Source organism: Lithobates pipiens, unplaced genomic scaffold, assembly GCF_037356315.1.
Source record: "Lithobates pipiens isolate NorthernLeopardFrog02 unplaced genomic scaffold, aLitPip1_a1.2 Scaffold_3, whole genome shotgun sequence".
In the NCBI taxonomy this organism is placed as follows: Eukaryota; Metazoa; Chordata; class Amphibia; order Anura; family Ranidae; genus Lithobates; species Lithobates pipiens.
The window spans coordinates 195,500,071-195,525,609 of record NW_027507790.1 but is presented as its reverse complement, the minus strand read 5'-3'; positions in this window follow the sequence as shown (position 1 = coordinate 195,525,609).

The window sequence follows — 25,539 nt, the reverse complement described above, 5'->3', positions numbered from 1 at the left end:
ACCCATCTTGTCCGCCAGGCTCCTGGCATTGGTGAACATGCCATGTAGTGTAGACTGGTCGCATATTATCCTCTTATTGGGTGTTCCGAGATTGCAACTAGGACTTGGTACTATACTTACCTTGGGTTTATGTGCTTTGGTCAACCTACCACTAATGCCCCCAATACTACCCTCTGGAATATGTTCCACGCTGACTATCTCTACCTCTGGACCCCCCCCCCCCATTGTCTAGTTTAAAAACCCCTCTAACTTTTCGGCCATCTTCATTCCCAGCTGATCTGCACCCCTCTCATTTAGGTGTAGTCTGTCCCTTCTATAGTACCGGTTATCGACTGAGAAGTCGGCCCAGTCCTTCAGGAACCCAAACCCCTCCTTATTACACCAGCTCTTCAGCCAATTGTTTACTTCCCTAATCTCCCTCTGCCTTTCTGGTGTGGCTCGATGCACTGGTAGTATTCCTGCGAATACTACCTTGAAGGTAATTTTCCTCAATTTAGCTCCTAAGTCCCTAAAATCGTTCTTTTGGACACTCCATCTACCTCTGATTTTGTCATTGGTGCCAACATGTACGATGACAGCTGGGTCTTCCCCAGCCCCTCCCAGCAATCCGTCCACCAGATCTGTGATGTGCCGAACCCCAGCGCCCGACAGACAACATACTGTTTCGACTTTTTCTGGGGTGCCAAAAGCTAAGCTGCTTCTGCAGCCCACTCAGCTCACCCAGCCTCTCCGTGGCCGGCCACCGGAGCCTGGGAAGGGAACCGTGTCATCAGTTGATCTGTCATGGGGGAGGAGCTGGAGGAGGTCTCCTGTGCATGAGCTGTGACTCACAGCCTGTAGGACCTCATCTCCTAATCTTTGGTGTCATTGGGGGAAATTGTATCCCATCATTGGTGCCAGTGGGAGAAATGGTGCCCCATAATTGGTTTCATTGGGAGGAATTGTCCTCCATCATTGGTGTCATTGGGCGGAATAGTGCCCCAATAATTGGGGTCATTGGAAGGAATAGTTCCCCATGATTGGTATCAGTGGGAGGAATAGTGCCCCATCATTGGTGTTATTGGGAGGAATAGTGTCCCATCATTGGTGTTAGGGGAAGGAATATTGACCCATTGTTTGGTGTCAGTGGGTGGAATTGTGACCCATCAGTGGTATAATTGGGAACAGTTTTGAGCCTTTGTGGGGTCAGTAGGAGGTATAATGCCCCATCGTGTCAGTGAATGGAATAGTGCCCCACAGCCCCAGGATCACAGTTTGGAGGCCACTGCACTATACAATATGAATGTACAATCTCTGTACAATCTCATTTAGATTTACCAAAACTATATAGTTAATGTTAGCTCTAAAGGAGATTGTACAATCAGATCATATAGTGTATGATGAGCTTTAGATTCAACAGTGAAAAAATGTTTTTTTTTTTTTTTTAAATGACAATTGTTTACGATTTATTGTGCTATTTGATGTAATTAAGTTAGAGCCTGCATCTCCTTTAAAGAGAGCACTAAGCCTCCATATGCTCATTTTGGGCATTATTCTCAGTCTGTTCTAAGCTTCTCCCCGTTGCAGGTCACATTAATCTGCTTAAATTGGTTCTTCCACTGAAGACCCTGTATACAACACTCCAATCTTCTTTTTATCTGTTGCTCTCAAGATAATAGGAATCCCACGCTATTATCTTGAGTTTTATTTGGTATCATTGGAAACCTCCTCTCAATTATAAAATTTTGCTCCATAGATGGCTCAAGTCTCCCATATGATTATTGCACCAAAATTAATGGGGTTTTCTTCTCTGAATACCTGCAAATTGCTATTAAACTCTAGACATAATAAATTATTTTTTTAAATAAAAGAGGCTTGTGTATTTTTACTTAATTTGTGGTCTCCTTTGTGTAGTTCTTCCAGATCTGTGCAATAATCCGCCATAACACATCTCCTGCACTAGCAGTAGAGACTGGTCACTGCTGCCCTTTCTCCTTGTGCTAAGTGACTGATCTTATATCCACCCCTTGTATTTTCATAATAGATCTGATAATGCCACTGCTACTTTTACAAAGTAATATCTGTGTCTGCAAAAGGCATTTGGAAAAAGAAAACATAGTAGGTTTATACCCTTTGTGGTCATGTATAAATATATTTTAGAATGTTTTTTGCCTGGAGTTCAGTTCTAAAAGTAAACCAACGTAGCAGAAACATTGAGGCTGTCTTTACTGACTGTTTCTTATAGAAATGCTAGTTTGGCTTGCTAACCCTTTCACTTCCCTGATTTTCCTTTCCCCAAACTTGCTTCGACTGAAGTCAAAGAATCAACTAGAAAGCCAGGCAACTGGCATTTTCAGAAGGTGTTCAATAGTGGCAGGATAGGTTTATTTTAAAAGGAGCGCAGGAAAAACATCTCATAATACCCTTATTTTCATTAAGGACGGAAAAACGTAGGAATGGACTAATATGTGTTATTCCATTGAATGAGATTATTACGTTTTCTTTATGAAGAATGCTAAACGTCAAAAAATGAACTCTCTGAAGTCCCAGTTTACTAATAAATGGGGTTTTGGTTTGGACCAGTTAAGAGGTATTGTAATATATTTTTTTCAATTGAAGGCCATTTTCCCAACATCATTATGTAGCGCTACCCTCAGAGGAGCCACTTAAGTACATTGGGTTCTGCATTCTGCCTCTCAACCCCAAGAACAGTCCCAACCCCTCTGGCACACCTAATATGCAGTATTAGTGCCAGCTTTTATTTATTCATGTAAAATCTTTATCCCAAACAGAAAACTGTTTGCTGTAACGGGCTATAAAGTGTTAGCTGAGTTCAGCTTTCAATTGTTAGAGTACTTAAATCTGCTACTCCATTCAACACTTCCCACCCCCCAGATTGACAATGTTGCTGTCCAAATCTGCCCCTGTGCTCCTTTATCCAGAGTGGTGAGTGTAATACAGGTAAAACACACAGCAATAGAAAAGAAACACAAACTGTGGTAAACCAGAAGGTATGTTTACTGATATGATAAAGGCATTTAAAGGGGAACAACGTAAACTTACACTTTAAATTTTTGCAAATATTTTATTATATCTTTTCATGTGACAACACTGAAGAAATGACACTTTGCTACAATGTAAAGTAGTGAGTGCACAGCTTGTATAACAGTGTAAATTTGCTGTCCCCTCAAAATAACTCAACACACAGCCATTAATGCCTAACCCGCTGGCAACAAAAGAGAGTATACCCTAAAGTGAAAATTTCAAAAATGGGCCCAATTAGCCATTTTCCCTCCCCGGTGTCATGTGACTCCTTAGTGTTGCAAGATCTCAATGGGGAGCAAGTGTGGTAAATTTGGTGTTATTGCTGTCACTCTCTCATACTGGTCACTGGAAGTTCAGCATGGCACCTAATGGCAAAGAACTCTCTGAGGATCTGAAAATAAATTGTTGCTCTACATAAAGATGGACTAGGCTATAAGAAGATTGCCCAGATCCTGAAACTGAGCTGCAGCACGGTGGCCAAGACCATACAGCGGTTTAACAGAACAATCACCAAATGTGCATCTTTGGAACATCTGCAGACAGCACTGTTTTACCATCCAATGGCGGAAAGCAGTGCTCTCTGCAGATGCTCCAAAGATGCACATGTGGTGATTGTTCTTGCAAAGGCTGCAACTCATTCTCAGCACTCTCCAACACAGAGTCCCTGCTTGCAGATCCAGGCCAGGGTCCCAAGAGAATAATCTCAGCTTAGCACAGCCTTTTTATCAGCTCTTCCAGCAATGTGGTAGTTGTAGTCCTAAAACAGTTTAATCTCAATGTGAAACTTGAGTCCTGGGACTACAATTCCCTGTATGCTTTGCTTCCTGGTGGTAATCACTCTGCTGGCAGGATGTGATGAAACAAAGTCCTAGCTGGCACTAGAGGGAGACAGTTTCACCGCAGCAATGTTGCAAAGTGTCTTCTGATATTGCAGATAAGATAACTGGCTCCCGGCTACAATTACATGCATTCAGCACTTAGGCATGCACTGAATGCACAGACTCCACACTCTTCTGTATCATTCACTGACTTTTGAAGGGAGGTGACTCTGGTAACTACTAGGGATTTCCTGAAACTTACTGTTGCGGCTATGGAATGGGAGTGTGAGAGAAATCTCCCCAAATGAACACTGATGACAAAAAAAATGATAGGGTTAAACTCTTCCTCTACCCAAATGTAACCAGAATCAATGTTACCAGAATTTGCAGGCCTTATAATGCATTATTATGGTGAATATGTCCTGAATGCAGTTCCCTTTTCTTACCACAAGATGGAACGTCTTTGGACTAAGAACTTTTGATTCTTTTAAAGTGAATTTAAATTATTTTAAAGTGAATTTATATTCATGAAATTTGAGCAGTATGTCTGCAGTGTTTTTTTATCTCTCTTCAAAGCACTGGGTCCCGTGGCTGTCTCCTGCTCCGTTCTTCTGTTATAAGCCTGATAACTTCTGACAAGTTCTCTGTCAACTGAGATAAAAGCAGCCTTATGCCGCGTACACACGGGCGGACTGTATGGCGTACTTAGTTCGTCATACAATCCGACGGACAGTCCATCGTGATGACGTGTACAGCACGTACGACGGGACTAGAAATAGGAAGTCCAATACACAGCAAAGCACCCTTCCGCCGTGTAAATCCTTTCTGGGCATGCGCCATTCTTAGTCCGTCGAACTAGCATACTGACGAGCGGATTGTCCGCTGAAACCAAAGTACGACGGACAGAATTTCGAAAATTCCGAAATTCTTAGTACGCCGGACTGCACGCTGAAAAAGTCAGCTGAAGCCCACACACGAGCGGACTGTCCACTGAAATGTGTTTAGACGGACTAAGTACGCCTTACAGTCCGCCCGTGTGTACGCGGCATTAGTTTTGTGTTGGGGAGGATACTATAGATTAGCAACATGCTAAACTATTCAATCAACAGCTTTGAAAGTCTCTACCTATGAGGAGGGAGGGTTTGTGCCTTTCTTTCAATCAGCTGTCTTGGATATATGCCCAGGCTTCATTGCAGTGCTGAACAGGAAGAAAAAAAATCTCCTAACAGGATCTGAACTTTCTAAAGAATATATAAAGCTGAAGACAGCAGATATACATGTTAAACTTATGTAGAGATATTTTTTTCATCCCCGTGTATCATCTGAGGCTGTTCACTTCATTGGGTATATGTCAGGGTTGACATTCACTTTAAGTCTGGAGCACTGAGCACTGGGAGATGTTGTTTGGATGAGAAGAGATGCCTATCTTATTGCAAGCAAAAGAAACTACAGGACCCAGTGTACCTGGAGGCAGGAGGAGCCACGTAAATGGTAAAGCCTGGAAAAATTGGGACAGTTGAGGGAGAGCCGCTGTATGAATGGAAGTGGAGAGCCTATGTGTAGAGAGGAGAAGCCACTTAATATTGCTGTGGTAGTGGAACCTGTCAGCCCCAGAATGCCAGAGATTCATCTGTCTGCCACTGGAAGGCTCTGGACATCTACACTACATGGACGTTGCCACTTCTCTTCTCTCCTCGCTTAAAGGACTTAATGCATAACATCTGCGCACATTAAGGGGAACTCTACTCATATATTGATTAATGCATTTCCTACTAATTCTTATAAGTGTGCCACACAATTGCTGGGCCTGTGGCATCAGGATTTTAAGGGAACAGGCTGACACAGAAAATGGATTATTCTCTTCCCTTTTATACCTGAAATCATAGGTTCTTTCAGGACCTACTGGTTACTACTGTTTGGCTTATTGTGATCTCTCTTTGCATTGTATATCCTTTGTATACTTACTAACATCAAAAGATATCTGCCCTAGTAATTCTTGTTCTTATCTGCCTAAAAATCGTAACCCCTTGCCGCCGAGTGTACGCAGATGTGCGTACTCGGCGTTTCCGAGGGTTATACCGGGATGATGCCCGCACCTGCAGGCATCATCCCAGTACTGATTTTTACAGCGGGCAATCGGCTTTCCAGCCATAACAACCAATGCGGCTAAAAGCCGCTCGGCTGTTATGCCGGAGGAGCGGGAGGGGACGCCCCCCCCTCCCGCCGCCTCCTGCCGCTCTTACCGGGGCTCCCCTTCAATTGGGAGCACCGATACACGATCCGAAGCCTCCGGCGGCTAGGGAGGGACTGGAATGAAGTTGTAAGCGGCTTCATTCCAGTCTCCTAATGGTAAACACAGAAGCGACGTCATGATGTCACTTCCCGTTTACTCGGCTGCCAATGGCGCCGGATTTAAAAATATATACACTATTCAGAATCGCTGTAAATGGCGATTTGAATACTTTGAAGTGTAAAGGAGGGATTGGAGGTCTTTTAGACCCCCGATCCCTCCATAAAGAGTACCTGTCACCACCTATTACTGTCACAAGGAATGTTTACAATCCTTGTGACAGCAATAAAAGTGATCAAAAAAAAAAAAACTATTTTGTAATTTAAAAAAAAATTTAAAAAATTAAAATTTTAAAGCGCCCGTCGTCCCCGCGAGCTCGCGAAGCAAAGAAAACGCATACGGAAGTCACGCCCGCATATGTAAACAGTGTTCAAATCACACATGTGAGGTATCGCCGCGATCGTCAGAGCAAGAGCAATAATTATAGCACTAGAACTCCTCTGTAACTTTAACCTAGTAACTGGAAAAAAAATTAAAGCGTCGTCTATTGAGATTTTTAGGTACCGTAGTTTGTCATCATTCCATGAGTGCGTGCAATTATAAAGTGTGACATGTTTGGTACCTATTTACTCGGCGTAATATTATCTTTCACATTATGCAAAAAAATTGGGCTAATTTTACTGTTTCATTTTTTTTTAATTCATGAAAGTGTCCCTTTTCCCAAAAAGTTGCGTTTAAAACACCGCTGCGCAAATATCTTGTGACATAAAATATTGCAACAATCGCCATTTTATTCTCTAGAGTCTCTGCTAAAAAAATATGTAATTTTCTAGCAAAAAATATGGATTTTAACTTGTAAATACCAAATGTCAAAAATAGGCTTAGTCATGAAAGGGTTAAGTAAAATACGTGTTTACTCTGCTACAGTCTGGAGTCTGTAAATGCATTATAACTCTTAATTATGTCTGAGCCCAGGGTATCAGAGGTGTTGGGTGGGTTGCAAGGTCAGGGCAACCTTTGGGGACAGTCAGATGGACTCAGCAGCTGCGTCGGGTCAAGAGCATGGTAGATGACTGGAGTTGTATACAGTGGTGGAGATACCTGGAATCGAATGGACCAAAAAGGAAGTGCAGCAGCTGGTGTGGAAGGCAATGCCAGAGCAAGGGGCCTATCTTGTTGACATGAAAACTGAGTTCAGCGGGGGTTGCACCTGTGCCTTGCAGGAATGGAGAGTGGCTTTACCAGCTTGCTTTCAGACAGATGTTGTGAGTTTGACAGAAGGGGTCGAGGCACAAGTAATACCATTGCCGCCAGTTGGGGACTTCACAGATCAGATCAATAAGCCCAGTGTCTGTGGAAGCTGATATGACTGCAGCCAGTTTTCCACCTGCCTCCTTCTATACTGACATGAGCAAGGTGGTAGAAAGCTTAGTGAAGACTAATACAGCTTTGGTCAATCAAGCATAGTAGAAGCTTTGGTTCTTCTCAGGGCAGATTTCAACCCCTGCTGGAGAGAAGGAATTTGAGAGTTGGATAGATCAGGCCATACAAGCAGGGGAAGAGTGAGTGTCCTAGAAGCAGTGAAAAGACATAGACGAAGTGAGAGTCTTGTGCTGCTTACACACGATCGGATTTCTCCGAAAAAGCTCTGATGATTTTCCCATTGGAATTCTGACGGAATTACGCTCAAACTGTCTTGTCTACACGCGATCACAGCAAATTCCGACTGCCAAGAACGCGGCAACGTACAATATGTACGACGGGACTAGAAAAAGGAAGTTCAATACCTAGTAGCCAATAGCTTCCATGTCGTAGTTGAATCTGAGCATGCGTGAGTTATTGCGTGTCGGAATTGCATACGCACAATCGGAATTTCCGATAGAAAGTTTTTCCATCGGGAAAACTGAGAATATGCTATCAAATTTTTGCTGGCGGGAATTCGGCAAAGCTAAATTCTGATGGAGCATATACACGGTCGCATTTTCCGATGAAAAGCTCTCATCAGTCTATTGCTGGCCGAAATTCTGATCATGTGTATGTGGCATTAGAAGCCCAGGAGCTGAAGTGATCCGTAGTCTGCGGATGGTGAAACAAGACTGCATGGCTATGGACTATATTGAAGCTTTGTATACTGTGTATGGCAGAGTGGAAAAGCTCCCAGATCTGATGTAAAAATTCAAACACACCTATTAATGTAGAGGCTTTCTGACTATATTACCAGAGTGGATCATTATTCTACACCAAATCACCCTGTGATACTGACAAAGTCCACCTGGAACTAATTCTGCAGGTTGGTAAACCTAATCACCCAATTATACTGAGACTGTTTCTCAAGGAAATGCAAGTAGTCCCTACCCATAGCTGGTTAAAGAAGTAATGGAGGAAGAATCCTTGCTAGATGAAAAGAATCGGGGATCTAAAGAGCTATCAAAACTTAATCCCAAGACGAAGAAGGTTTCAGCTCGGATGACTCAGGTAGAAAAGAGTGTTCTTGTGGAGGATATTAATGAGGAGACTGAGGCAGAAGAATATTCACAACCTCCCTTGTCAAGTCTGTCAATGGGACAGCCCCAGTTGGGTTGCTGACTCAGGTTGTTTAGGTCCAGGATAAGCTGCAATAGACCCTGCTACAAGCAATGGAGGCTCAGGTCAACATGCAAATGGCTAAACCAGATCTAAGAAAGTGCTTTTGGAGATATTTCTGAGCCCAGTACCCTCAGAAGAAGGTTGAACCAGATCTTACAGCCGAGGTTCTAAAGGTCTTACAGAAATTCTTCTTTGCTCAGAAGGTGGGAAATTTCAAGGGGTCTCAGTGAAGGAGCCAGCTGAGAACCCAGACAAAGTCAAGAGCTCCAAAAGTGCAAAGAATGGGAAGACCAGATCGAGGCCCAGGAAGAAGAACTCAAGGTGTGTAACTACACCCTCACCCAAGTCAGATAGCAAGCCATCTATATTGGGAAAACTGGCACAGAGTCAATGCTTCCCCACATCCCATGGCTACTGTTAGGTCTTTACAGTAGTTATTGAGGAAAGGAGGGAACTTAGCTCACTCTAAAAAGCAAGCTGACCTGCTAGAAAGACGTATAGGTCCTTCTCCCATCATGTCAGTGCAAGTGGAAGGCATCTATACCAAAGCCTTACTGGATGGACCCTGGAGCACAAGTGACATTATGTTATATAGAGACTTCTATAACAAACACTTGAAACCTATTCCCCTGTGTAAGCTGGAAAAGCTAGAGATCTGGGGAATTGGGTCTGAGAAATTCCCTTATGATGGATACATCCCAATTAAGATCACCTTTGGGCCATCTGTAGCAGGGAAGACAAAAACATTTGACACACTGGCTGTTGTGTGTCCCCAACCCCGGGGCTAAACAGAACACAATGCTAATTGGGACCAACACTGACCAGGTGAGGAGGTCAGGAATCAGTGAGGAATCAATTTTTCTGATTCCATTGGCTTAAAGGGAATATTCTGCACTTAAAGGAATACACCCCCAATAGCCTCAAGCCTTTACGCGAGTGGTCCAAAAACAGAACACCCTAGTTGAAGGGGAGGGAGGACTATGGAGGCTAAGAGCGAAAGAAAAGGTGTTGCAGCCCGGTGAAATATTCTGTTTGAAGGTCACTGTCAAGTTGACTTGGGATCAGCTAGGCCCTTTTTGTTTTCTTGGAGACCGATGAACAATGAAGTGAAGCAGGGGAGGAGATGGTTCCAGAGATAGCACCTACCACAGCCCTGTCCGAGATTGAAGCAAAGGTGCCAGTCAATCTGCAGAATGTCATGGATCACCCAGTCATGCTAAAGGTCTGAATGCTGATTGGGTGAGTAAGTTCAGCCACTCCGGTGACTCTGGTAGAAATGACTGGGAGAGGAGAAAAAGAGAAGCTGGGAGAGGAGTTTCTTTCTTCCTCTGAGACGTTACCTCCTGAGTGGCAGAAAGGAGTACAAGCAGTGGCGGCCTGTGCCCTGAGTGCGCACGGGCGTCACCCCCCATTTCCCTGTCGCCGCCTCCCTATCCATGCGCCTGGCCCCTTTCAGGACACATGGATTCCTATGGTGGGGGTGGGATGTTTTTTTTTTTAAGCACATGATTAGAGCCAGAGGCTCTAATCGGCTTCAAAATAGGGTGGTCTCGGGCACAGAGTGCGCCCTGATCCCACCTAATTGTGTGACCATAGCGAATGAATTTTTGATATCTTCACACTACAGTGCCTCCCTACCAATCAGTAGATCAGTGAGACCTGTTTCCCGATTGGCCAAAGTGCCAGGCAAACCTATTGGATGCCTAATGGCGCTTTGGCAAGTGGAGGAAGCATGAGAAGAGTTTACACTTCCGCTGCTGCCTGAGTGTGGAGGAGAGTGGAGACACAGAGGAAGCCCTTCAGGTAAGTGCCAGACCTCCCGTGGGAGTGGGGAGTCTGCAAGTGCCAGCTGCGAGCCCCAAGGGGGGTGTACAAGTGCCAGCAGCTGCGAGCCCCGACCGGGGGGGGGGGGGGTGTGTGCAAGACATTTAGTGCTTTTTATCTCAAATTTTTTTATTGCCAGGGTAAGTGGCTGCATTTGACGGGCACAAGTGGCTGCATTTGACGGGTACAAATGGCAAATGGCTGCATATGATGGGCACAAGTGTCTGCATTTGATTGGCACAGGTGGCTGCATTTGATGGGCACAGTGAGGCTGCAATTGATGGGCACAGTGAGGCTGCAATTGATGGGGGGGTTCAGTATTTTTCAGTTTGTTTGTGTGCCCCCCCCAAAATTTTGAGCACTGAGTACAAGATCAGTTGTCCAGGGGGGAGATGATGTTCTCCAGGAATTACTTTGATGTGGGATGTGCCAAGAGTGCAAAGCACCAGATTCGGTTGCAGGAGGATAAATTATTCTGAGAAAGAGCAAGGCGTATAGCACTCAGTGATCTGGAAGATCTCAGGAAGCAGCTGGCTGAGCTGAAAAAGTCCAGGAGCCCTTATGCTTCCCCTATCGTGGTGAGGAAAGAGAGTAAGCCCTTGTACACACGGTCGGACATTCTGATGGACAATGTCCGATAGGACCGTGTTGTCGGATAATCCGACAGTGTGTGGGCTCCATCAGACTGTTTCCGTCGGAGTATCCGACGGACCAAGTTTTCCAGCTGGGCTATAAAATTTTGCGACAACATGATCCGATCGGACTTTGTCCGATCATGTGTAGAGAATTCCGATCGGACAAAGTGCCACGCATTCTCAGATCAAATTCCTAGACCAAAGCTATTGGCTACTAGCCTGAACGTAAAGATATGTTGGTATTGCGCTGCCCCTATATTAAATAACCCTCCGAGGGTGATACGTATAATGCCTAGTTACATAAATCAATAGTGTAATATAAAAATATATATATATAAATGTCTACTGAATAATATCAAAAAGTGCAAAGTGCTACATTAAATAAAATAAAATAAACACACCACAGAGGTGATAGAATCCAAATAGATGAAAATCAAGTGAACAAAGGTAAGGAACTAAAAACAGTCTCTTAAAAAGTTACTATTTTGATAAAGTGCAGAGAAAATGCAAAAAAAAAAAAATAGTAAACGCACTACAGAGTCAATTGAAAACCTCCACGGAAACACAACTGCTTCAATTGAGTGCAAAGCCAAAAAACAGTGAATTGATCATTCAATCAATTGAGCAAAGTGCCAAGTGCGTCTTATAAATGTGCAAATAAGTAAACACTCTCCAGAGGTGATATAAGTGAACCACCCTAATAATAAACAAATGATATACAAGAAAATAAGAAAGAGTATACCTAGACCAAAAAGAGGGTACCCTCTCCTGATCACATGGGAATAAACTTTAGAATAAACAAAAAATATATATAGAATAAACAAAAAATATATATAGTGGTAAACGCACTACAGAGCCGGCTGTAACATACGTTATATCAGAATGAATCCGACCTCTATAGATTAAATATACATATTGAAATCCATCAAAAAGAAAAAGATATAAATATTCAAGTCCATAAATAAACAACAGTCTCCTTTAAGTGCAAGTGCTTTGTGCAAACTTGTGCAAATTCAACTGAAGTGTGGGTCTCCCAGTGCTTAATCCCGCTGTGATCACACTTTAGTGGGCAGTGGCCCCTTACCTATAGCAAGGAGGGATTCGCATAGAGGTATATAGATTTCTTTATATGTCTTCTCTCCTGGTAAATTCGGTCACCTTCTCCTTTAAATTTTATTCTTATTGCTCCAGAGGACCCAATAGATTAATAGAGAGGGAATACCATAGTGTAGTATTTCACAAATAGCATTTATTAAAAATTTTCATACACAGGGTACTCACACATTAATAGATAGAAAAAAGCCTTTTTCTAGTAATCAGCAGAAAGTGCTTCCACAGTCAGCTTCCTTCCCATCCCTACGCGTGACATCACATCACGTGACTTCATCAGGGGAACTAGGCATTATACGTATCACCCTCAGAGGGTTATTTAATATAGGGGCAGCGCAATACCAACATATCTTTAGTTTCATATTAAGTGGATACGGTGTGATCCATTCCGGTAGTAGCAGCAGCCCCTGACATTTGATAGATCACCAGTGGTAGCGCAGGAATAAAACACTATCATTTAGCCTGAACGTAGTCCCATCCTAACGAAATAACGTCATCACATTAAGTACGATCGGATTTTCTGACAACTTTGTCCGACTGTGTGTATGCAACATATAGAAGATGCCCTTCAGTGCTTGTCAGGGGCAAATGGTTTAATTGTGTTGGACTTGAAGAGCAGATACTACCAAGTGCATATGCACCCTGACGATAAGGAGAAGATAGCATTTATTTGCCCACTGGGGTTCTACGCGTTTAACAGGATGCCCCAGGGATTGTCGGGGACTCCAGCCACGTTCCAGCGGCTGATGGAGCATATTGTTGGTTACATGAACTTGATCAAGATCTCAGTGTACTTGGACAACATTATTGTCATCGGAATGACCTTGGAGCATGAAGGGAGGCCCAAGAAAGTCTTTTAGAGGCTACATGAAGAGGGGCTAAAGTTGTTAGAAAAGTGCCAGTTCTATCCAACATCTGTCACCTATCTGGGGCACGTCGTTTATAAAAAAGGCATTGCTATTTTCCCAAAGAAGCTAGAAGCTGGCCCTGGTCAAGAACTGTGACGTAGTTGAGATCTATCTTTGGGTTCTACTCCTATTATTGAAGGTTTGTGGTGAACAATGCAAAGATTGTCCGATCACTTAACGAGTTGCTTAAAGTGTTACTAAACCCAGGACCCTGCATTTACTATATCTGGTCTCCCTCAGTACACAGAACATGGAAATTCAATGATTTTAGTAAATATAAACTGCTACATATCTGTTCTCATCAACAGTATATAGCAGACTTATGACTTCTATCAGTGTCTGGTTAAAGATTGTAGGAGGCATTTTCACTCTCTTCTGACTCTCCTATGAGGACACAGGACCCCCTGACCCTCTGTCTGGTCAGTGCTTATTGGCCCTGTGCTGATCACATGCACTCTCCTAAGAAAAAAAACTCTCTAGCAATACACACCAAACTGAGCATGTGCAGAGTGACTCCAAATGCTTGGCTTTATCAGGAGATGGTTTGGGGACAGTGGAAGAAGGGGAGGATCAGAGAAGACAGGATCAAACAGCCTTTTTACACAATGTGGAGACGTTTCCTCCTGAGTGGCAGGAAGGAGTACAAGCAGTTGCAGCCTGTGCACTGAGGGTGCAAGGGTCCCCCTTTCCCTGCCGCCGCCTCCCGATCCATGCGCCCAGTCCTTTTCAGGACGGCGGACACATGAATTCCTTTGGCGGGGGTGGGAGAGGGTGTGTTTTTTTTAAGCACATGATTAGAGCCAGAGGCTCTAATCGGCTTCAAAAAAGGGTGGGCTCGGGGCGCAGAGAGTGCGCCCTGATCCCACGCAATTGTGTGACCAATTGTGTGACCATGTGACCAAATGAATTTTCTCTATCTCCACACTACAGTGCCTCCAATCAGGAGTAGTTTTAAGCAAAAAGGTGACCGGATTGATGTGAGCTAGAAATGTGCAGAAAATGAAAATGTGTTTCGGACAGTGGCATAGCGTGGGGGGTGCCGGGGGCGCCGTGGCCCCAGGTATGAGATTGTCAGGAACCATGAAACAGACAGAGACAGAAGTACAATCAAATCACACCTGTTTATTAATAAAAATAAAAAGGTAAATTGGAAAATCGTAGTCAAGCAAGCCAGAGTCCAGTAGCCAGATCGGGTAGTCAGCCAGTCCAAAGTTCATAAACCAGATCGGGTAATCAGCCAGTCCAGACGTCAGGGACCCAAGGAGAGCAACTGCAAGCAGGATGGAAGCCAGGAGGGATGTCAGCAAGCCAGTCTTGAAACAACAGCAGGAGATGGTTCCTTGTGATGTGACCAACGCGAAGGCAAATGAAAAAGTGAGCAGGAAGGCTTTAAATAGGCAGGTCAGATGAGCATCATCGGGAACAGCTGGTAACTGTGGAAAGAGAAGAGAGCTGGCAATTAGCCGACAGTTGAGCGGCCAGCCCAGAGAAGGAAGGGCTAAGCCAGCCCTGACAGTACCCCCCCCCCCTTAATGACCCCTCTCCCTCGGAGGGCCACCGGGCTTGAGGGGAAACCATCTATGGAACTCGCGGAGGAGGACAGGGGCATGTCTGTCAGAGGATGAAACCCAGGAGCGTTCCTCCGGACCGTACCCCTTCCAATACACCAGGTACTGTATGCACCCACGGAACCTACGGGAGTCAACAATGGATTGTAACTCATACTCCTCATGGTTCTCAACCAGAATAGGGTGAGGACGAGACATGAAACACATTAGAGATGCGCATACTAGGAGGAAGGTCCAATGCGTAAGCTACTGGGTTAATCCTGCGAAGGATACGGAACGGCCCAATAAACCGAGGTGCAAACTTCAGTGAGGGAACACGAAGCCGGAGGTTGCGAGATGACGGCAAGACCTTGTCCCCAACCTGGTAGGAAGGCGCAGGCAGGCGTCTGCGGTCAGCATGGAGTCTGTAGCTATTATTAGCATGACGTAAAGCCTCCTGGACTTGTACCCAAGTGGAACGAAGACCACGGAGATGCTCCTCTAACGCAGGAATACTCTGCGGAACAAACGAGTCAAGCAACATGGAAGGTTGGAAACCATAATTCGCCATAAATGGAGACAATCGGGACGCAGAATTCAAGGCACTGTTGTGAGCAAACTCTGCCCAAGGTAATAGGTCAGACCAGTTGTTATGATGGTCAGAAATGTAGCAACATAGGAATTGCTCCAAGGACTGATTGGTTCATTCTGCGGCCCCATTAGACTGCGGGTGATACGCAGAAGGGAATGCAAGCTGGATTCCCAACTGTGCACAAAAGGCTCGCCAGAACTGGGAGACAAACTGACTGCCCCTATCCGAGACAATCACCTTGGGTAGCCCATGTAAGCGAAAATGGAAGCCAGTTCCTTAGAGGTGGGCAACCTCTTAAGTGGAATACAATGACACATCTTTGAGAACCGGTCAACCACCATAAGGATTACAGTGTTGCCTTGGGAGTTGGACAATTCCACAATGAAATCCATAGACAGGTGAGTCCAGGGCCTCTCTCCATTGGGTATGGGTTGTAGGAGGCCCACTGGAAGGTGTCGTGGAGTCTTACTCTGAGCACACACGGGACAGGCAGCTACGAAGGCAGTAACATCAGCCCGTAGACTAGGCCACCAGAATTGTTGGGAGATGGCCCAAATGAGTTGATTCTTCCCAGGATGGCCAGCTGCCTTGGGAGAATGGTAAGTCTGGAGCACTGCAGTATGGAGACTCTCTGGGACAAAGCAGCGGTCACAAGGTTTATCAGGAGGAGCATGGACCTGAACAGCAAGAATTTTGTCACCCAAAGGAGAAGTAAGACTGGTGCGAACTGTAGCCAAGATACGATCAGGAGGAATCGGAACTGACTCCGAATTGGAAGTGGAGGAAAATTGTCGTGACAAGGCATCAGCCCTTACATTCTTAGTACCAGGTAAGAATGAGACAATGTAATTAAAGCTGGACAAGAAAAGAGCCTATCGCGCCCTTCTGGGAGAGAGCCACTTAGTCTCAGACAAGAATGTAAGATTCTTATGGTCAGTAAGAATAAGACCGGGCACAGTGGTACCTTCAAGGAGATGTCTCCATTCTTTCAGGGCTAAAATGATCGCCAACAGCTCTCTGTCACCAATCTCATAATTGCATTCAGCAGATGACAATTTTTTGGAAAAGTAGCCACACGGATGCATAGCGCTCTCAGAGTTAGGACGTTGAGACAGAAGGGCGCCAACTCCCGTCTCAGAAGCATCAACTTCTAGGATAAAAGGCAATGTAGGATCAGGATGTGCCAACACAGGAGCAGAAACAAAGGCAGCCTTGAGAGTCTCAAAGGCCTTAATGGACTCCGGAGACCAACTCTGTGGGTTACCGTTCTCTCTGGTCATATCAGTCAGAGTCTTGACCAGAGACGAGAAGTTAGAGAGATTGTTATCTCTTAGTTTCTGAAGTACACGACAGACATCTGTGTGGTGGCTCTCCAGGGACTTGGAAAATATGAGGATATCATCGAGATAAACCACCACACACAATTGCAACAAATCTCGGAGGACATTGTTAATAAATTCCTGGAAAACTGCCGGGGCGTTACAAAGGCCAAAAGGCATTACCAGGTATTCATAATGGCCTGTTCTGGTATTAAACGCAGTTTTCCACTCGTTGCCCTCCTTAATGCGCACGAGATTGTATGCCCCTCTCAGGTCAAGCTTTGTGAAAACCGTTGCTTCCTTGAGGCAGTCAAATAACTCCGTAATCAATGGAATCGGGTAGGCATTCTTAATCGTGACACGATTGAGACCCCTATGATCTATACAAGGTCTCAGTTCACCGCTCTTCTTTTTCACAAAGAAGAAACCAGCACCAGCAAGAGACGGGGATTTGCGGATGAAACCTCGAGAAAGTGCGTCAGCCTTATCCTCCAAGACTGACATGGTTTAAACCCGGCCACGAGGAGGTATGGTACCAGGTTGAAGGTCGATTGCGCAATCATAAGGCCGGTGTGGAGGCAAACTACCAGCTTGGCCTTTATTAAAGACATCACCAAAATCACGGTACTCCTTCCGGCAAGGAGGGGAGGGAAGTGGTGCACAGGACCTTGGATACCTTCAGGAAGCATGTCTCACTGCATTGTGGTGACCAGGAGAGAACCTCAGCATGGAGCCATTCAAAAGAGGGGTTGTGCCTCTGTAACCAAGGATAACCAATAACCAGCGGAAATCTGGGCGAGGTAATAACTTGGAATTGGATTATCTCATGGTGAAGAGCCCCTACGGCCATGGACAACGGAACCGTCTCATGAGTCACATGGGCAGGCTGTAAAGGTCTCCCGTCAAGAGCCTCAATGGCAAGTGGAGTGTCACGCAGCTGCAGCGGAATCGAGTGCTGCGAAACAAATGCAGCATCAATGAACAGGCCTGCAGCCCCAGAGTCGATTAGAGCTGGATCTCGATGGACAACTCAGCCCAAGAAAGGGTGACCAAAACCAGGGGCTTACCCTTCTGGATAACTGGGGACGAAACAACGCCACCTAAGGTCTGTCCATGACAGGATCTCAAGGTTCGGGCATTCCCTGGACAGTTAGGACAAGACTTCGAAAAGTGACCTGCCTGGCCACAATAAAGGCACAATCTCTCCCTCCTCCTAAAGGCTCTCTCATCCGCAGAGAGACGCGTGAAGCCCAGGTGCATGGGTTCATCTTCACTGACCAACTCGATACCAGGAGGCATGGGAGGTGAGCGAGGCATGGGTGGGACTACAAAGCTCGGAGGCAAACGTACAGGAGGCTTATGCAAGCGCTCCTTAAGAGAAAGTCTTTCTCTGAGTCTGGAGTCAATGAGGATGACAAACGAGATCAAGCTCTCCAGCTCAGTGGGTATATCTCGGGCTGCTATCTCATCCTTGATGGAATCCGAGAGACCATGAGAAAAAGCAGCCACGAGGGCCTCATAGTTCCAAGCAACCTCTGCTGCCAGAGTACGGAATTCAATGGCGTAGTCGACAACAGTTCTCCTACTCTGTTTGATGGACATGAGGCACTTGGCAGCAGAAGCGGAGCATGCGGGAACGTCAAAAACCCTTTTAAAGGAGGCCACAAGCTGAGGGTAACTCAAGACAACAGGTTTTTGGGTCTCCGATAGAGGGTTAGCCAAGGCCAAGGCTCTCTCAGAAAGCAAAGATATCACAAAACCTACTTTGATTCTGTCCGTGGGAAACGCCTGGGGCAGCATTTCGAAGTATATCTCAACCTGATTGAGAAACCCTCTGCATTGAACTGGATCACCCCCAAATCGCTGGGGAAGCGGAGCAGAACCAGACATACCTCTTATAGAGGTAATACTCGAGGCGGGTGCCTGCACAGAGATTGGCGCAGCAGCAGGGATGGCCTGCGACTCAGGTTGTACCGGAGCAGCCACCGTGGGGGATTCCAGGTGAGCCGTGCGATTCAGGAGCGTTTGTAACGCCAAGGCAAACTGATCCATGCAGTGATCTTGCTCATCCAATCTGGAAAAAATATTACCAACAAGTGGATTGACTGCATCTTCTGAATTCATGGCCTTCGCGTACTGTCAGGAACCATGAAACAGACTGAGACAGAAGTACAATCAAATCACACTTGTTTATTAATAAAAATAAAAAGGTAAATAGGAAAATCGTAGTCAAGCAAGCCAGAGTCCAGTAGCCAGATCGGGTAGTCAGTCAGTACAAAGTTCATAAACTAGATCTGGTAATCAGCCAGTCCAGACATCAGGGATCCAAGTAGAGCAACTGCAAGCAGGATGGAAGCCAGGAGGGATGTCAGCAAGCCAGTCTTGAAACAACAGCAGGAGATGGTTCCTAGTGATGTGACCAACGCAACGGCAAATGAAAAAGTGAGCAGGAAGGCTTTAAATAGGCAGGTCAGACGAGGATCATCGGGAACAGCTGGTAACTGTGGAAAGAGAAGATAGCTGGCAATTAGCCGACAGCTGAGCGGCCAGCCCTGAGGAGGAAGGGCTAAGCCAGCCCTGACAGAGATTTAGGGGACACCAGTATGTGTCACTGGCTGCCTCCACCTAATTTTAAATACCTGTGTCCCCCACACTCCGGCTGCCATGTTCAGTGTCCGGTGCCCTGTGATTGGGCGTATGGTGGTCATGTGAGGCATAGGGCTGGCCTGTCTGCAATCGCTCCTGAATTTCTGCCTCTGAAAATGAACCCCATACGCCCAATCACAGTGCGCTGCGCTGGACACTGAACATGGCAAATAGAGCGTGGGGAGAGAAGCAGTGTGAGCCGTCGCTGTCTTCTCCCATCCTCCGGACTGATGCAGGCCAGCCAGAGTCAGACAAGAAGGTGAGTGGGACTCCCTCGTGAGAGTTGTGTTACTGGCCAGGGGGGGCAGGGGGGAGAGAGAGAAAGTAGTGTAGTTATGTAGTATGGTGGTCAGTCAGTGTAGTGTAGTATGGTGGTCAGTGTAGTGTGGTATGGTGGTCAGTGTAGTGTAGTATGGTGGTCAGTGTAGTGTGGTATGGTGGTATGGTGGTCAGTGTAGTGTAGTATAGTGGTCAGTGTAGTGGACAGTATAGTGTAGTGGATAGTATAGTGTTCAGTGTACTGTAGTATGGTGGTCAGTGTAGTGTAGTATGGTGGTCAGTGTAGTGGACAGTATAGTGTAGTGGACAGTATAGTGGTCAGTGTATTGTAGTTCTCAGTGTAGTATAGTGGTCAGTATAGTGTAGTGGACAGTATAGTGGCCAGGGTAGTGTAATGGGCAGTGTATTTCTCAGTGTAGTAGTCAGTATAGTGGACAGTATAGTGGTCAGTGTAGTGGACAGTATAGTGTAGTGGACAGTATTGTGGACAATATAGTTGTCAGTGTAGTGTAGTAGACAGTATAGTAGTCAGTATAGTGGTCAGTGTAGTGTAGTTGTCAGTATAGTATAGTGGACAGTATAGTATAGTGGTCAGTGTCGTTCTCAGTGTAGAGGACAGTATAGTATAGTGGTCAGTGTAGTGGACAGTATAGTATAGTGGTTAGTGTAGTTTAGTGGACAGTATAGTATAGTGGTCAGTGTCGTTCTCAGTGTAGAGGACAGTATAGTATAGTGGTCAGTGTAGTGGACAGTATAGTATAGTGGTTAGTGTAGTTTAGTGGACAGTATAGTATAGTGGTTAGTGTAGTGTAATGGACAGTATATTATAGTGGTTAGTGTAGTGGACAGTATAGTATAGTGGTCAGTGTAGTGTAGTGGTCAGTATAGTATAGTGGTTAGTGCAGTGTAGTGGATAGTATAGTGGTTAGTGTAGTGAACATTATAGTATAGTGATCAGTGTAGTGTAGTGGTTAGTGTAGTGGACAGTATAGTGGTTAGTATAGTGTAGTGGACAGTATAGTATAGTGGTTAGTGTAGTTCTCAGTGTAGTGGACAGTATAGTATAGTGGTTGGTGCAGTGTAGTGGACAGTATAGTATAGTGGTAAGTGTAGTGTAGTGGTCACTGTAGTGTGGTGGACATTATAGTATAGTGATTAGTGTAGTGTAGTGGACATTATAGTATAGTGATTAGTGTAGTGTAGTGGACAGTATAGTATAGTGGTTACTGTAGTGGACAGTATAGTGGGCAGTATAGTGTAGTGGATAGTATAGTGGTCAGTGTAGTGTAGTATGGTGGTCAGTGTAGTGTAGTATGGTGGTCAGTGTAGTGGACAGTATAGTGTAGTGGTCAGTATAGTGGTCAGTGTATTGTAGTTCTCGGTGTAGTGTAGTGGTCAGTATAGTGTAGTGGACAGTATAGTGGCCAGTGTAGTGTAATGGACAGTGTATTTCTCAGTGTAGTAGTCAGTATAGTGGACAGTATAGTGGTCAGTGTAGTGGACAGTATAGTGCAGCGGACAGTATAGTGGAAAATATAGTTGTCAGTGTAGTGTAGTAGACAGTATAGTGGTCAGTGTAGTGTAGTTGTCAGTATAGTATAGTGGACAGTATAGTATAGTGGTCAGTGTCGTTCTCAGTGTAGAGGACAGTATAGTATAGTGGTCAGTGTAGTTCTCAGTGTAGTGGACAGTATAGTATAGTGGTTAGTGTAGTTTAGTGGACAGTATAGTATAGTGGTTAGTGTAGTGTAATGGACAGTATATTATAGTGGTTAGTGTAGTGGACAGTATAGTATAGTGGTCAGTGTAGTGTAGTGTAGTCGTCAGTATAGTATAGTGGTTAGTGTAGTGGATAGTATAGTGGCTAGTGTAGTGAACATTATAGTATAGTGGCCAGTGTAGTGTAGTGGACAGTATAGTATATTGGTTAGTGTAGTGTAGTGGACAGTATAGTATAGTGGTTAGTGTAGTTCTCAGTGTAGTGGACAGTATAGTATAGTGGTTAGTGCAGTGTAGTGGACAGTATAGTATAGTGGTAAGTGTAGTGGTCAGTGAAGTGTGGTGGACATTATAGTATAGTGATCAGTGTAGTGTAGTGGACAGTATAGTATAGTGGTTACTGTAGTGGACAGTATAGTGGGCAGTATAGTGTAGTGGATAATATAGTATAGTGGTCAGTGTAGTTCTCAGTGTAGTGGACAGTATAGTATAGTGGTCACTGTAGTATAGTGGTCAGTGTAGTTCTCAGTGTAGTGGACAGTATAGTGGTCAGTGTAGTGTAGTGGACAGTATAGTGGTCAGTGTAGTTTTCAGTGTAGTGGACAGTATAGTGGTCAGTATAGGAATCAGGTAGGTCAGTACCAATGTATTTGAAGGCACTCAGGGAGTGCTAAAAGTCCACAGGTTATGGGGCGCAAATTACTTGTCTTGCCCCGGGTGCTGACAACCCACGCTACGCCTTTGCACCTTACCAACCGCTCAGTGTCTGCCAACCCTCTCCTCCAATCCCTACACTGGCTTCCAGTCACCCAGCGAATTCAATTCAAAATACTAACCACAACATACAAAGCCATTCACAACTCTGCCCTGAGCTACATTACCAATCTTAGTAAAAGCAACAGTACAGCGCATAAATAAATAATCTAAGTGAAATGAAAAAGTGACACTCTATTAGTGCATCAAAATACAAAAGTCCATAAATTTAAAGAACAATAAGTGGAGATGTCAGAAAAAAGATCCGCTGGTGCAATGTGCCTTCAATCGACAAAAATAAGTGATGATGTGATTCCTTCACCAATAATCAAGATGGACTCTCACCTCAAAATATGGACCCCTGATTTAACAGACAGGTCAGAAAACGCATGTTCCCATCATGGGTAACTCACAGCATTCAGTAGATATAGCGGTAGTGCTCAAAGATTGAATCCTTTTCAGTATCCTCAATTTAATATGATTCCATAAAAAACATAAAAAACAAAATCTAGTGCTCTCTGTTTCCACAAATTTATTTAAAACAGAAGTAAAAGAGATACACTCACATTCTGGTGCACTGATCTCCAGTGCTGAGTGCTGGGCATGAAAACAAATGTATCACAGCGTCCATGCATGGATCAGTATAGCAGCTTGCGGATGACGTCACGGCTTAGGTCACGTGGTCCGTACGCGTTGCGTCCCCGAAAGTAGGCGGGACTTCATCAGCGGCGACGGCGTGACGTCGGACGGCCGCTTTTAAGCTGGTATACTGATACTGAGCCAATGAAAAAGAAGATAGTGCGCAAGGCAATTTCACAGAGATAACACACATCGAGCGTGACTCCGGAAGCCAAATTAACACTTAGATAATTACCAGAGAGAGAGAGGAAGAGTTATAAAAACTAATAAAACTAATAACACAGAGGAGTGCATATGAATTGAGCCACATCAATGGCAACTTACATACGCACCAACCCAGTGCCCTCAAATGGGGCTTATTAGATAACAAAATAATTCCTAATTACCTTTAAAAGAGCAGTATTATAGCACAAATGCGGGGACACATAAATGTATCTCAAACCATCATTGCACCACTGCAAAACATAAAATAAAAAATAAAAAATAATAGATAAAACCACAATGCCGCCGACGCCATCAGCAAGCAATACTGATCCATGCATGGAAACAACAATTTAATACAAATAAGTTACATAATGTGAGTGTATCTCTTTTACTTCTGTTTTAAATAAATTTGTGGAAACAGAGAGCACTAGATTTTGTTTTTTATGTTTTTTATGGAATCATATTAAATTGAGGATACTGAAAAGGATTCAATCTTTGAGCACTACCGCTATATCTACTGAATGCTGTGAGTTACCCATGATGGGAACATGCGTTTTCTGACCTGTCTGTTAAATCAGGGGTCCATATTTTGAGGTGAGAGTCCATCTTGATTATTGGTGAAGGAATCACATCATCACTTATTTTTGTCGATTGAAGGCACATTGCACCAGCGGATCTTTTTTCTGACATCTCCACTTATTGTTCTTTAAATTTATGGACTTTTGTATTTTGATGCACTAATAGAGTGTCACTTTTTCATTTCACTTAGATTATTTATTTATGCGCTGTACTGTTGCTTTTACTTTGTAATGTGGGATTTGGTATTTTGACCTATAGTATTCGAGCTGCATGTTTTTTAATTAATTGTTTAATTTTTCACTTATTTGTTGTGTTCAGCGCTGATTGATTCGTTTTATAGTTTTTTGCACATTACCAAACTTGTCTCCAGATATCACATAAATCGTCCCCTCCGCTCTTTTCAAGACCTCCTAGTCTCAAGCTCTCTCATCTCCTCCTCCCATGCTCATCTCCAGGATGTCTCCAGAGTAGGGATGAGCCGAACACCCCCCGGTTCGGTTCGCACCAGAACTTGCGAACGACCCCCGCGTTCGGTACGAACGTTAGAACCCCATTGAAGTCTATGGGACTCGAACGTTCGAATTGGAAAGTGCTCATTTTAACGGCTAATATGCAAGATAGTGTCCTAAAAAGGGTTTGGCGACCTGCCTCCTGCCTCAGGGGACATGGGTCACTGCAAAAAAAAGTTTTAAAAACTACCGTTTTGGCGGGAGCACTGATTTTAATGACGATTAAAGTGAAAAAAAAAAAGTGAAATATTCCTTTAAATATGGTGCCTGCGGGGTGTCTGTAGTATGCCTGTGAAGTGCCACGTGTTTCCCGTGTTTAGAACAGTCCCTGCACAAAATGACATTAAACGGAAATAACACCATTTAAAACTGCTTGCGGTTTTAATGTTATATCTGGTTCCTGCAATATGGTTGAAAATCATTGAGAAACATGGCATGGGTAGCCCTCCCTGCCCATTACCAGCCTATTTGGGTCTTGTACGCATATTAAGGGGAACCCCGTACCCATATTAAAAAAAGGAAATGCGTGTGGCCCCCAGGCCCTATATACTCAGAACAGCAGTATACAGGCGGTGCAAACAAGACAGGGACTGTGTAGGTTTGTTGTGTTAAGTTGAATCTGTTTGTCATTTTCAACCGGTACATTTTTAAAGTGTAGCTCCAGTCAAAAAAACTATCTTTAAGCTTTTTGGAAAACATAGGGAAGGGTTATCACCCCTGTATAATTTGTTTTGTCGTCCATCTTTTTTCATCTCACTTGCTGCTGTCTCCTTGCGTTTGCAAGTAGGAGATGTTTGTAAGTTGGATGTTTGAAAGTAGGGGCCTGCCCTATATTATAGCGGTATGTACTGGGTACAGAGCACGCAGACAGCACGCACTATCTCCTAACACTACTGACTGCAAGCTCTATTATTAACCACTTGTTAGCCCAATGTTTGCATAAAGTGAAAGATGAAGTTATGCTGAGTAAATAGATATCAAACATGTCACTCTTCAAAATTGCACATGCCCGTTGAATGGCGCCAAACGTCGCTACTTAAAAAATCCCCATAGGCGACGCTTTAAATATTTTTTTACTGGTTACATGTTTTGAGTTGCAGAGGAGGTCTAGGACTAGAATTATTGCTCTCGCTCTAACATTCTCGGCGATACCTCACATGTGTGGCACATGCGAGCACATGGGGACATGGGCGCTTTAATTTTTATTTTATTTTTTTATTGTTCATTTTACTTTATTTATTTTAGTTTGACATTTTTTTTCCCAAAAATATATTTTTGATCACTTTTATTCCTATTACAAGAAATGTAAACATCCCTTGTAATAGGAATATGGGGTGACAGGTCCTCTTTACAGTGAAATATGGGGGGTCAATATGACCCCACATCTCACCTCTAGGCTGGGAAGCCTGAAATAAAAAATAAAAAAAAGATTCTGGCTTTGATCGTACTGGCGAGTTGGTAGAAGCACCGGAGGGCGGTGAGGGGTGGGGGGCGTCTATGGCTGGGTATTTCAGGGTATCACCGAGTATGGCTGGGTATCTCTGAGTATGGCTGGGTA